Genomic DNA, 12,331 nt, shown 5'->3' with positions numbered 1-12,331 from the left:
ACACACACACACACACACACACACACACACACACACACAAACACACACATACACATATACAGACACATGCACACACACACACACATATACACACACAAACACACACACACACACGCACAAACATTCACACACACACGCACGCCTGAAGGTCCTCTTGCAGTACAGAAAAATGTGGGTAAATTTATTTAAAAAACCTACAAAGCTCTTAACAGCTGAAGGGCACATTACTGTAGCTGGGGTTAGTCCTGCGTTTCCAGGACAGGAACAAGAAGAGCTGATCACCGACGGTTACAGTTAAAGAACCCTTACATTACATAACACACAACAGGATGTGCAGAGATTTTCTTCCTTATCTTTACCTCCACATCAGCCATCATCCTCCTTATAACTATAATATAGTGGTAGCTCAGTGGATAAAGTGTTGGGCTACTGATCAGAAGGTTAGGATTTTTAATCCAAGGGCCACCATACTGACACTCCTGGGGCCCTGGACAAGGCCCTTAACCCTTTATTGCTCAGCTGTATAAATAAGATAAATGTAAGTTGGCCTAGGTAACTGTAAGGTAGAAGGGCATCTGTCAAACAATTCAAATGCAAAATGCCACATCATCTCAGTAATGTTTACTTAGGAGCCGAGCAAATAATGTCAGACTTTTACACGGCCATAGACACGTGTCGGTACACAAGGGTACATGATTATGCAGAAGGGAAGAAAAGTTTTTGAAGGGGTATATATTATTGTGCAAATGAGGCACATTTAGCTTCAAATTAAGGCAGAGCTGAGTTGAGAAGGAATAATTTGACACCTGATGATTAGGCGAGTGTGGGAGAGAGAAGCGAGTCTCATCTGCACTGAATAATTTGCCACTCCGTGTGTCGGTGTGTCGGTTTGAAATAAAACGTGTCTGTTGAACCATTGTCGTGAAGCTCCTTGTCTTTCCAAAAAGGAGAAAAGCTCTGTCCTGCCTGCCTGCCTGGCCGCCTGTCGTCCCCAGAGACGTGAGAGATTTTAAATAGCCAACACATGCAGGCGTGATACTGTAGCGCCTGTTGATAGACACTTCCTGAAAGCCTCATTAACATCAGGTCTTTTTGTTGCATGACCTTGAAAAGAGAAGCGTAAAACAAGCAGCGTGATATTTTCCAGTACCGCTGTGAAACCCCTCGCTGCGCTGCGTCTCCCGGAGTGTAGATATGAAGCAGATTTCGCATTCAGACGGCGAGAGGCTGCGCTTCTCGAGAACAGTGTGGTGACTGACAGTAATAGAGATATCAGGTGTTCTCCCAGGGCGTCGAACATGTCGACTCGGCTCTGAAATATGAAGGCTAGACTTAGATAGGAGATGTTCTCTGCTCTGACGGAACTTTTCCTTCCGTCTCGTGCTCCCGGCTCATGCAAATTCGATCCTCGTTGACGCGGATATGGATTCCCTGTGGCTCGATTCGGCTCGGAAGGAGCGCGATTACACGAGTAATTACGCTATCGAGACGTTCGACTTACCCGCCGTATGAGATGATATCGACACCGGGGCTGAGACGAGCGTTTATTTGATTAGCATTTCTAGTTACAGGATGGAAAGCTGGGAGCTGGAAAGGTGGGGGTGTGGGAGCAGGACATCCGAAGTGGACCTGGGAAATAGGTCTAAAGTTTCTCCATCCAACATCCAACATCTAACAACCATAGCAGATCTTCTTCAAGCTGGAGCTGTCTAAAGAGTCTAGAGACACTGGAGAAGAAGAAGAAGATTTCTCTCATTATTGTTAGCTAAGGTGTTGACTTTTTAATACACTAATTAAGACTAGGTGCAGTGGAGCGATTTGAAGCCTCATAGCTCCAGGTTTTTGTAATTCGGATCCTGAGCTCAGGTTACTGTCTGTGTGCGTCACCGTGTCCGTCTGGGTTTCCTCCCACTTCTCAGAAACTTCTCAGTGCAGTTATGTAGACTTCCTGCGATAAATTGCTTCTAGGTGTGAACCTCTGAACATGTGTGTTTGTGTGTGTGTGTGTGATGAATTGGTTTTCTATTCAATAACGGATTCCCAGAACAGCCTGCAGTTCCACCCTGACCAGGATAAAGCGCTTACTATAAATGAGGGAGAGTATTTAAGACTAAGCAGCTCTGTAACATAGCTCAGGGTTGCCATGGATCCAGTTCGTATCCCGGGATTGCTGGTTGGATACTGAAAGGAAGTACATCCTGATCCTGAACAAACCGTACACTTATTTATATCGAGGCATCATTTTAAAAAGGTTGTCAATTTACCTACTAACATACGTTTGGCGAGTGTTTTTTCTTTGTTTTTGTTTGTTACCTTCTTTGTATACTTTTAACAAGATTATGTCATTAAAAGTATCCGTGTGTTATATTTATAGCTGCGATACCTTTAAACACAGATACAAAAAGAACTGCAGTCATGGATGAACCTGTGGTCAGCAGAACACACTCTCAGACAGAACAACAGCAACTTTGCATTGCACTCCTTTGTTCTAACTTTCGTCCAGATGAAGCCGCTAATCGGGTTTGCGCTCCGTTTTACCACCAGTGGCCCATTTCACACAAGCGGAATGTTTTTCAGTGCGTCTCCGAGCTCACGGAGGCTGTTTCAGGACAACACAGTGGGAAACACAGGGACTGACGGTGCTGCTGCGATGGAACTTATCCCACCTCAAACCTGCGTGAGTTAACAAAAAGCAATCAGCAACCGGTGGCACATCATTACAGACTAGCTAGCTCGCTCGCTCCGGCTGCAGAGAACGGTTCGGAGTTTCTACACTGCGTTTACGTTTTGTGCACGACATCATGCCGAGAAATGTATTAGCCAGACGTGGCTAACTGCAGGCGATCGTTCTGAGGTGGGGGAAAAAAAATAAATCACACGGAAAAGATTAGATATGAAATTAGAACGAATAGAAAAGGAGTTTTGAATCAAGGAAAGTCAAAGTTTTGTAATGAGTTAAAAAAGTGAAAGAGAGAGAGAGTGAGAGAGTGAGAGAGAGAGAGAGAGAGAGAGAGAGAGATGTTTTGTCCTGACTTCGTTATACTGGAGAACTACACCAAACTCTTAGCAGCTTTGTACAGACCTGCTACAAAAAGGAGGAGTCGACTAATCTTTAATGCGCTCATGAAATCATACATGTGTACATACACCTCAATTATGTCTACAGATGTGGGGCTTTTATTTTGCTATCCGTTTATTTGTTGCTTTATTTATTCAGATTGGTGTTCTTATCATTTTGTTTTCATTCCTTGCCCTTTTAATTGCTTTGGCAATACGTCTACAATGTGTCATGCCAATAAAGCTCATTTAAATTGAGTGAGAGGGGGAGGAGGAGCTGGGGAGAAGACAGAAAAAGAGAGAGAGAGAAAGAGGGAGAGAGGAGGGGGAGAGGGAGAGAGAAAACAAGAGAGACAGCAAGAGAGGGAGAGGGAGAGAGAGAGGGAGGGAGAGAGAGAGCAAGAGAGAAAGATAGGAAGAGAGAGAGAGGGAGGGAGAGAGGGAGGGAGAGGGGGAGGGAGAGAGAGGGAGGGAGAGAGGGAGGGAGAGGGGGAGGGAGAGAGAGGGAGGGAGAGGGGGGAGGGAGAGAGAGAGCGTGAGAGAGAGGGGGGGAGCGTGCGAGAGGGGGGGAGGGGAGAGAGAGAGAGAGAAAGAGAGAGAGAGAGAGAGATTAGATATGAAAATAGCATGAATGGAAAAAGAGCTTTGAGGAGAGTAATGTATTGTACTGAGTGTGTATTAAGAGTCTGACTGTACGCTAATACAGGTCACATTCCTGCCATCCTACATAAAGGAATCCAAGCGTGCAAGTAAAAATAAAAAGTAGAAAAAACTCCAATAAACCGTGTGTGTGTGTGTGTGTGTGTGTGTGTGTGTGTGTGTGTGTGTGTGTGCTCAGCATACTGATGCCACCATGATTACCAGAACAGTTCATCCATAATTCAGTGAGTTAAAATTCCCACTGTTCCTTTACACCGATGAACGGACGGAGTCGTCACTGATGCCGTTCGGCTCTCAGGTGCAAAGACATCTCCGCTTGAGAAAAATCAGCTGTCTGCCACTTGGAGAGTGAAGGAACGTGCGGAATCGGCTGAACTCTGCGTAATGCTCGAACAGCAGTCACTCATCAGCGCCAGCAGCTGTGAACTTCACATTAATGGCTTCTTGCCAGACACATCATGTTCTCAAGCTTCGCCTCATCACGGATTCCCCCTTGAAAAAATTACTGGTCGCAAACTGAAAAACCGGGCTGGTTTTATTTGGTTAAACGACACCACCATGGCCATTAGCATCAATTACCGAGCAGAATTAAAGTGTAAAAGCTGCTGTGGGCCTCTTCAACCTCCTTCTGGGTCACATGATTACTCCTCTGGATTAGCAGAGCCAATCACAGACGGCTCGGGTATCAACTCAGAAGAGTTTGAAGGATTTATCAGTGACCGTGATCTATAATGTCTCTGGAGTCTGTCTCTTATTATTACAGTTAGGCAAAGCACTGCTCTTCTGGACTGGAGATAGGGTGATAGCCTATAGTGTGTATGAGAGAGAGAGAGAGAGAGAGAGGGAGAGAGAGGAGAGGGAGAGAGAGAAAGGGAGAAAGAGAGAAAGAGGGAAAAAGAGCGTGTGTGTGAAGGGGGAGTGTGTGTGAGAAAGAGAGAGAGTGAGAGTGTGTGTGTGTGTGTGTGTGTGAAGGGAAGAAACAGAGAGAACCGAAAGAAGAGGGAAGCGGGAGAAAGACTGAAGGGGAAAAAGAGAAGATTGAGAGAATAATATTTTCGACTACTCATTTTAATGTTTTTACTGTAACTGTAATCATTCAGTAAGGTGTCTTCGAGCTCCTTTGGCCGGAGCAAGCCGGAGGTGTAGATACTCTTTATTCATTAGAAACGTTCAGCATACGCTTTAAAATTTTCTACTGGCATCTTTAACGCAGTCAACCTCTGTAAGAGGGGAAAATTCAAACACCACAAAGAGTTCCTCATGCTCTCCTGGTCTCTTTAACCTGTAACCAGCATCCTGCGTCCGGCTCACGACTTTCTCCTTCAGTAAGATCGGGCTGATGGTAAGAACTGGGACACTCACTCCCTAAGGCTCAGCCACAGGACTCGGTTTTCACAGCTTGATTTGGCACGAAACAAAGTTATCCGCGATCGCTCTGTGCAGCTGCGTCATCTGTGAAATTAGCCAAATTGGTATGAGGAGTAGGAGGGCTGCTGAGTGTGTGTGTGTGTGTGTGTGTGTGTGTGTGTGCGGCCTTGATGAGGATCCTCACACATCTCACAAAGCTCAAAGGGTGCAGGTCTGTACGACTATCAGTGACACGTCTTCCTGTGTGTGCTTTCTCCGCTAGCTGGATACAGCTGCGCGGGCTGTAAAGCTAGCTTCGACCCCAAAGATTTTTTTCCCCTGTTTTTTCTTTTGTTAAAATTGAGCTGTTTACCACAAGGTTTGACTCCGGTGGATGTTTGTGTAGAAATGCTTCTGTACCGCACACCTCCATCTGCTAGTCTCAGAATGACTCAAAAAATCAAAGCTTTTGCTGCTCGACATTTCCGATTTAATGATTAACCCTTTTAGAAAGGAACATGTAGAACATGGAAAATCATGCCTACCACTGCCATCTCATCTTCATCTTCAACATTTTGTGCCAATCTCCCCCTTAAATGTCCAATCATTTCTTTCCAACTGTCTTTTTTCCTCTGTACATCACCAGCTCATGTCGATGAATGAATGACTTTCATGGCTGTTCAGAGGGTCATGTGGTGTCGCTGCTAATATAAGCACAGGCTTCATGCTTAAAAGGCTGATCTCCTCCAGGATCAATAAAGCATTTAAACATCCATCCATCCATCCATCCACCTATCAACCTATCCAAGCATACACTCATCCATCCATCCATTCATCCCTCCATCCATCCATCCATCCATCCAACCTATCTATCTATCTATCTATCTATCTATCTATCTATCTATCTATCTATCTATCTATCTATCTATCTATCTATCTATCTATCTATCGACAGAAAGACAGTAATCGTTGCCCAAGACAATCTTCATTTTACACAGTCTCAGTCCATGTCTTCTTATTGCTACATTTACACATCCAGAGATTTTAGCACTGCAAGTCTCCAGTCGCTGTACTATGAAATCATCAGTGGGTGTTCCTGCTCCTGGTTGCCATAGTGACAGCATTTCTCAGTGGGTGGTACAGCTAGCATTCCGAACCAAAACTGGATCATTCTGGAAGGAGATGTGGTGTTTATGTATAAGATTCAGCAGTGCAGTTCTGCATCATATGGTAGGAGATGAAGGAGAAGCAGTGTGTGATGTTTGTCACGGATCACAACACTCTAGTGTCTTCATTCCCATCTGTAGTTGCTACACCAAGTTGGTCCGTATTTGCATAATGTCTCCCATCTTTGTCGCATCGCTGGCCAACGCTTGATGTTGCTCATGTCACCTGAAGTCACCAGCTATACAGTAGGTCCCTTAGAATCACCACACGAACATCATCACACAACTTATCTAGGAGAGAACTTGTTTTTAAATCAATAAATTTTATAGTCAGTTCTAAAGGTAGCTTGCTTTGTAGCTTTGTAGCTTTCTCACCGTAACATTTTACTATTTGACTTTAAATACCCATAATGTTTACAACCTTTATACCCTGACTTAAATTTGTCTAGTGCAAGCCTTCTTATTATTCAGAGACCTGGAACACATCTCTGGTGAGTGTCAGGCTCATTTTTTCACTAATTATTAAGAAAAAAAAAAAAAAAAAAAGAAAAAGAAAAAAAAAAACCACAATGACTTTTAATATTTCTAATCACTTTTACTGGAAGTTTACTTTTTCATCACTTTTATATTATTGTACTTTTCTAAAACAATTTTTTTTTCTATTTTCTGCACTGTTATGGTTTTATTATTTTCCTATTTTTTTCTGCGAGTTTTATTCACACTGTAAATCATGACGACACTATTATAGTAGTACTACCAGTAAAATGTATTATAGTAACACTCCTAAATTAGTAGGGATGAGATTGTCCATATTGTATTCATTTCATAAGAAAAAGAAATAAAACATTTCTTTTTTCTTTTCAGTTTTTAGGCTCTTTGTGAGATCACAACACCCAGAAGAACTGCACCTTCTTATTAGCAGATAATAAACCAGACAGTAAATAAAATAAATAAAAGTTTCTCATTGATGACAGATATGCTTCAGAGCATAAGAACCGACGTTTAGGAGACAGACGACAGCGTTAACGCTTCATTAATGAGCAAATGAATGGGTTGTGCGATAAGCTAAGAGTTTACTGATAGACTGGATTGCTGCTTGCTTGACTGCCTCATCTTCCAACAGTCTTCCCCTTACTAAGTTTAATTAATCACAACAACTTAATTAACAGACATTAATTATTGTTGAGGACAGGCTTGAGCTCTTTGTTAAAAAAAAAAAAGTGGGTACATGAAGGAAAAAAAAAGTAAATTCAGTAAATTATCCTCATACGCTATGAAAATATGTTGTGTTCGGTTGAAAAAACAACATTAAAAAGAAAAAGAGTAAATAAACCGTACCGTTGCAAATATGTACCATTACCTTGAAAAATGATCTATAAAAATTTTACATAAGATTAGCACGGTTTAGTGATTTCCTGTAAAAAATCAAAAGGAACCCATAGAGACGTCGGTAATTTAAGGAAAGGGTGCGAATGATTCGGTTAGCTTGGCAAACAGACGTAAATAAACCTTGAGGGTTTAGACTAGCTCGGTGTCAGCCAAGACGGTTTAAATGGTGCATGAAGGATTAGCATGGCAATTTGAAGACATGACAAGGTTCCTGTGTTACTAAAGCAGGTCGCACTTAAAGCATGGCAATGAGCGAGCACGGCTTGCTAATTAACAGCACCAGGTGATTAGCGCTTCTTTTGTAGAAGCTTGCTCGAGGGGCTTCGCCAAAATTCCACTGCAAAAAAAAGTCAGGCAGGGAAAAGCTCCAAGAAATCGTGTGTTGTTATAGATGGTTTCGAGGTAAGCAGATCTCCGTAACTGAGACGGGGTTCGTCGACGGTCTTATTGTTTGTAAATACAAACGCTACGTCGGAGCTTTGTGATCTTAGACCTGGCAAAACATGAAAGATTTGAGATTAAAAGGTAGGATGGATATTAATATGTAAATTCTTCAACCAAATGAATGCAGGAGATTTTCTGAGTGCCATGAGGGCACTAAAGCTGTGATTTTCCTGAGATAACAGAATAAAGAGTTGAAATTAATTGCATTTGTGTTTTGGAAAGAAATATATAATTTTTTCTGCCATTTTCCCTCACATTTTCCCCATTTGTTTGGATTTTTTTTTTCTGTTTAAAATCCAGTTACAGATACAGATATTTAGAGCTCTAAAACAGACGCAATTGTTGATAGTAGCATTAGGTTATACTTCTGTTTTACACACACACACAAATATATATAAATAAGGGCCAAAAACATTATTAAAACAGGCTTTAAATATTTGTTTACCACACATTTACCTGTCTTTTGGTTTAAAAACAACAAAGAAAAAAAAAGTGTATTGTTTTGACTTTTTTATCAATCTGTATTTTGATAATATGAGTGACAGAGATCCTAGCTCCAGAGAGCAGAGACTATTGTCAATGTTTCTGCTTCATATATGATTCAATTCAGATTGTGACCAGGATTCAAAGGTGTTTTTTGTTTAGGAGAATCACTATGCTGGCTTGATCTCTCTTATCTCTGCAGTCTATAGAGAGAAATAATAACAGATGTTGTGATTCCTAAACCCATATAGATCTCAAAGCACAAAGGCAGCTCTTTTTCTTTTCCTCCCTGAGATTGCTTCACAAATCTCGATGGTCCCTGGAGTGGTGACATCAGCCACTCAGATAAAGTGAACGTACACAGGAGAGGGAGCGGAAAGGGGTGGGGGGCGGGGGGCACCGGGTTCCAGGTTCCTTGACGTCTCCCACGTAGGGGAGTTTAAAGAGCGAAATCCTGCTTGTGCTGTCTTGATTTTGATCTGCGGGAGAATTTCAAGGGGCGAGCTAGATCAGAGAGTCGTGTACATGACAGCTTTCTCGAGAGACCCAGGAGAAATCTCACTCCTGTTACGGCATCAGTCGGGCGATGCCGTCGAGCAGGCGCTACCACAGGACGGTTTGGAACACAGCCAAACATGGCTGCACTTCAGGACCTTGGAGAAGGGTTACTTGTAAAAAATTCAGCACTACGACAAAGAACAGCGTCTCCTGGAGGACTCACTGACGCATGGCTGATGGTTCACGACGAGTCAAGTCTGAGATTGTGGACGGAGAGAGCTTGTGGATGTCACTTTGGCTACATCTGGATGTCATTCCATAATCAGAAAGAAACCCCTCATGGGTTAACCCTGATTACCAGCTGGATCCTGTCTCAAATGCTAGTCAGGGGTTCACCAGGGACATAAACAGCTAAGCATGCGACAAGACATCAAGAAATTGAGCATGAGATTTGATTAGTTTTCCTCTGCTCCTAAAAGCAAGTGTAGAAAGAGGCTAATCTTACCTCACCTTGAGCTTTGCTCTTTTAGAATAAATAACAGCAAACATCTGACAGCCCTAATTAATAAGATGTTCAAATAAACTGAAAAGATTTTGATTAAATGGCAGAAGCTGAATAAAAAAAAAAAGAAGCTAAATTAATGTTGTTCCTATCAGTGGGGAAAAAAAGCCACCATGCTGAGACGACATCATTCGGCGAAGCCATTTAAAAACTAAACAAATAGAAACATTAACTATGTGTGATTCATGTGATTCAGACTGCTTGTGTGATTCGAAGCCTGTTTTGTCTCCTACGGTGCAAAGAATCATTCCAGATGTCTTTGGAAAGAAAAACCCGGCATGTAGACAACAGATGTGATCTTGATCGGAAGGAAATGTACAGTACATTAGCTCGGTGCTCTAGTTTTCCTCTCTAGCAGGACAATGATGCAGTATTCCTGTCTGGAAAAAAAAGCCGGATGAGCAGCTCCTAAATGAGCAGCTCCCAAGAAGCCATATTCAGAATGAGGGGGTTTACTGGGGTAATTATTACTGGATTATCTCTGGGATTGTAGCCCTGATTTGTATGGACACATGCACATATATTCAAAGATATGCTGTATTTTTTTCCTTTACTAATTAAACTGATCAGAAGAAGTAAGCTGTCCATCCCATCTAATAGTATATCTTGTGGGAAATAGTGGAAGACTCTCCAGGGTGTGTTGTTTTCCATCATCGTCTTCAAAAAAAAAACAAAAACAATGTTTTTCTGATCCCCACATGTTCAGAACATAACAGTACGTGCAGTACTTTAGTGTCTAACTACAGAAACATAAGCTGTAAATCCAAAACAACAACAACAACCACCACACATGGCTAAGGTGGTAAGGACATACGATGTGAGAAGAGCAAGAGCACTTCCGCGTATGGAGCATAGTAGGTGGTCATGCTTTATTACGCCTTGTTCACCGAGCGAATCCCACATGCTGAGAACATGCGGGATGGAAACGGAGGCGCTAGATGGATTCCATTTAAATGTGCTGGCTGTTCCAAAGTAGCATCTTGTAGCAAATGGGAATAACATGTACCATTAGCCAACTACAACTGTTTGCCCGACAAGAATGAACACAAGTGAGCTGACATTGATATGGCAGAGGGGAAGTGTTCAAAGAAAGACAAGCTAAGCTCAAAAGTAAACATGTGAAATTACTATGTTGGATAAATGGCTAGAAAGTCTTAGCTGGTGATGAAGGACTGCACGTTGCACTGTAAGCCGAGAGAAAGTGCTAAACTTTAATAATGAAAGAAGGTATTAATCATCTCATGACATATTCACAGCGCTGACTAAAAGGCCATCGATAGCCTTGTCTTGTACTGTTCAATCAGCCCACAGATGTTGCCCACGTTCTATGAGCATTTTATTTCTGAAAGTAACACGGCAGAGCTTGCGCTTGCGCTTTTAGTGTCTAGCCTTCAAACAGCTTAAAGCATATTGTTACCATATCGTACAACATGGATCAGGAAGCATTTCAGCCAGTTTCTATGTTCTTCTAATCTATTCTTGGTTCTAAGAGTTATCCCGAGCAGCAAAGTTGTCTTACGACCTGTTCAAATCATATTCATTGCTGATAAACAAGCCTTTATCACTGTATTCTTCAGATTGTCTAGAGAACACAACGAGTACCATTTGATTTGGCAGTCCAAAACATCTCACAACTGAGCCAGGATACAACTGAGAAACTTGTGGTAAAAGACCCAACTTAAAAGTGTTGGGATTTGATCTGAATAAAAATACCCAAACTTGTGAATCTCCACCAGAGGAATTCAACCGAAACCTCATTCAGAGGATGAACCATTGAGGAACCTCCATTTGTTTCCTCAGTAACGGCACGTCACAATGACAGCACGTTTCATCAATGTATTCTGACACTCACCGTCTGACACAATTGTAGTATTTCACAAATGAAGCCATATAGAATCTAGCATTTAATTTAGCATGCATTTACCTATAGTACTGATTTAAACAGCACATTTTAGAGTAACCAAGCCTTTGTAGTTGGTGTACTAAAAGAAAGAGTGAATAAATCACTGGAAAATATGCAGACTAAAAAAAGAGAATGATTGATTTCCGATGCGCCGAGATGTTCGTTGTGTATGAGGTATTCATCTACTGTGTTTTTTTCTTTAGCCACGCAGCAGACATGTCAAAGCCTCGATCTCTGCTGGCACTGTACTGCTTCTTGTAGCTGGTGAGGCAGCTGTAACCCCGACTAACTCCAAAGTCATTGAACACGACTTTTGTCAAGCTTAAGAGCTCCAATATACAACACTGTAAATGTTGTTTGGATGCTGAAGCTGTCATTTTGAAGACTAGCATCTCAGACTATTCGTTACTTGCTGAAGGTTTAAGATCACCATCAGACACCAAAACGTTCTGACTAAGAATTCTAAAACTCCTTAATGGGACAATTGTCAAGGTGAGGCAAAAAAACAAAAAAAAAAAAACAGAAGCAGTTTGATTAAAAACTATTTGGTGAAAAATGCTCAAAAATAAGTGCACTCTGAGTACTAGCACCAGACAAAATTTACCTTGATAGCAAATTCAAATTGATTTTGCTGTTGACTTAGAAAATCCAGCAGAGATCCAAATGTGTACAGACATCTCACAAGACATCCATCCAGCCTGCGCTTGCCATTTTTAACATATTCTCCCGGTCAGAAAAATCTATCCCGGTATTTAAACTGTCCTCACCATTTCAAACACTTTGCCTGTTATTAATGTAAAGATTGACTATAGAGCCCTTGGT

At 41.8% G+C, this 12,331-nt stretch overlaps 1 protein-coding gene across 14 annotated transcripts in view; it reads right to left on the bottom strand.

Annotated features, from left to right (window-relative positions):
• enox2 (ecto-NOX disulfide-thiol exchanger 2) overlaps positions 1-12,331 on the bottom strand; it is a 248,762-nt gene that overhangs the window by 99,797 nt on the left and 136,634 nt on the right. The gene's annotated exons all lie outside the window — the stretch shown is intronic.

This window comes from Tachysurus fulvidraco, chromosome 10 (genome assembly GCF_022655615.1).
Source record: "Tachysurus fulvidraco isolate hzauxx_2018 chromosome 10, HZAU_PFXX_2.0, whole genome shotgun sequence".
In the NCBI taxonomy this organism is placed as follows: Eukaryota; Metazoa; Chordata; class Actinopteri; order Siluriformes; family Bagridae; genus Tachysurus; species Tachysurus fulvidraco.
The sequence above is the reverse complement of the archived record's forward strand: the minus strand, read 5'-3'. Positions and strand labels throughout refer to the sequence as shown.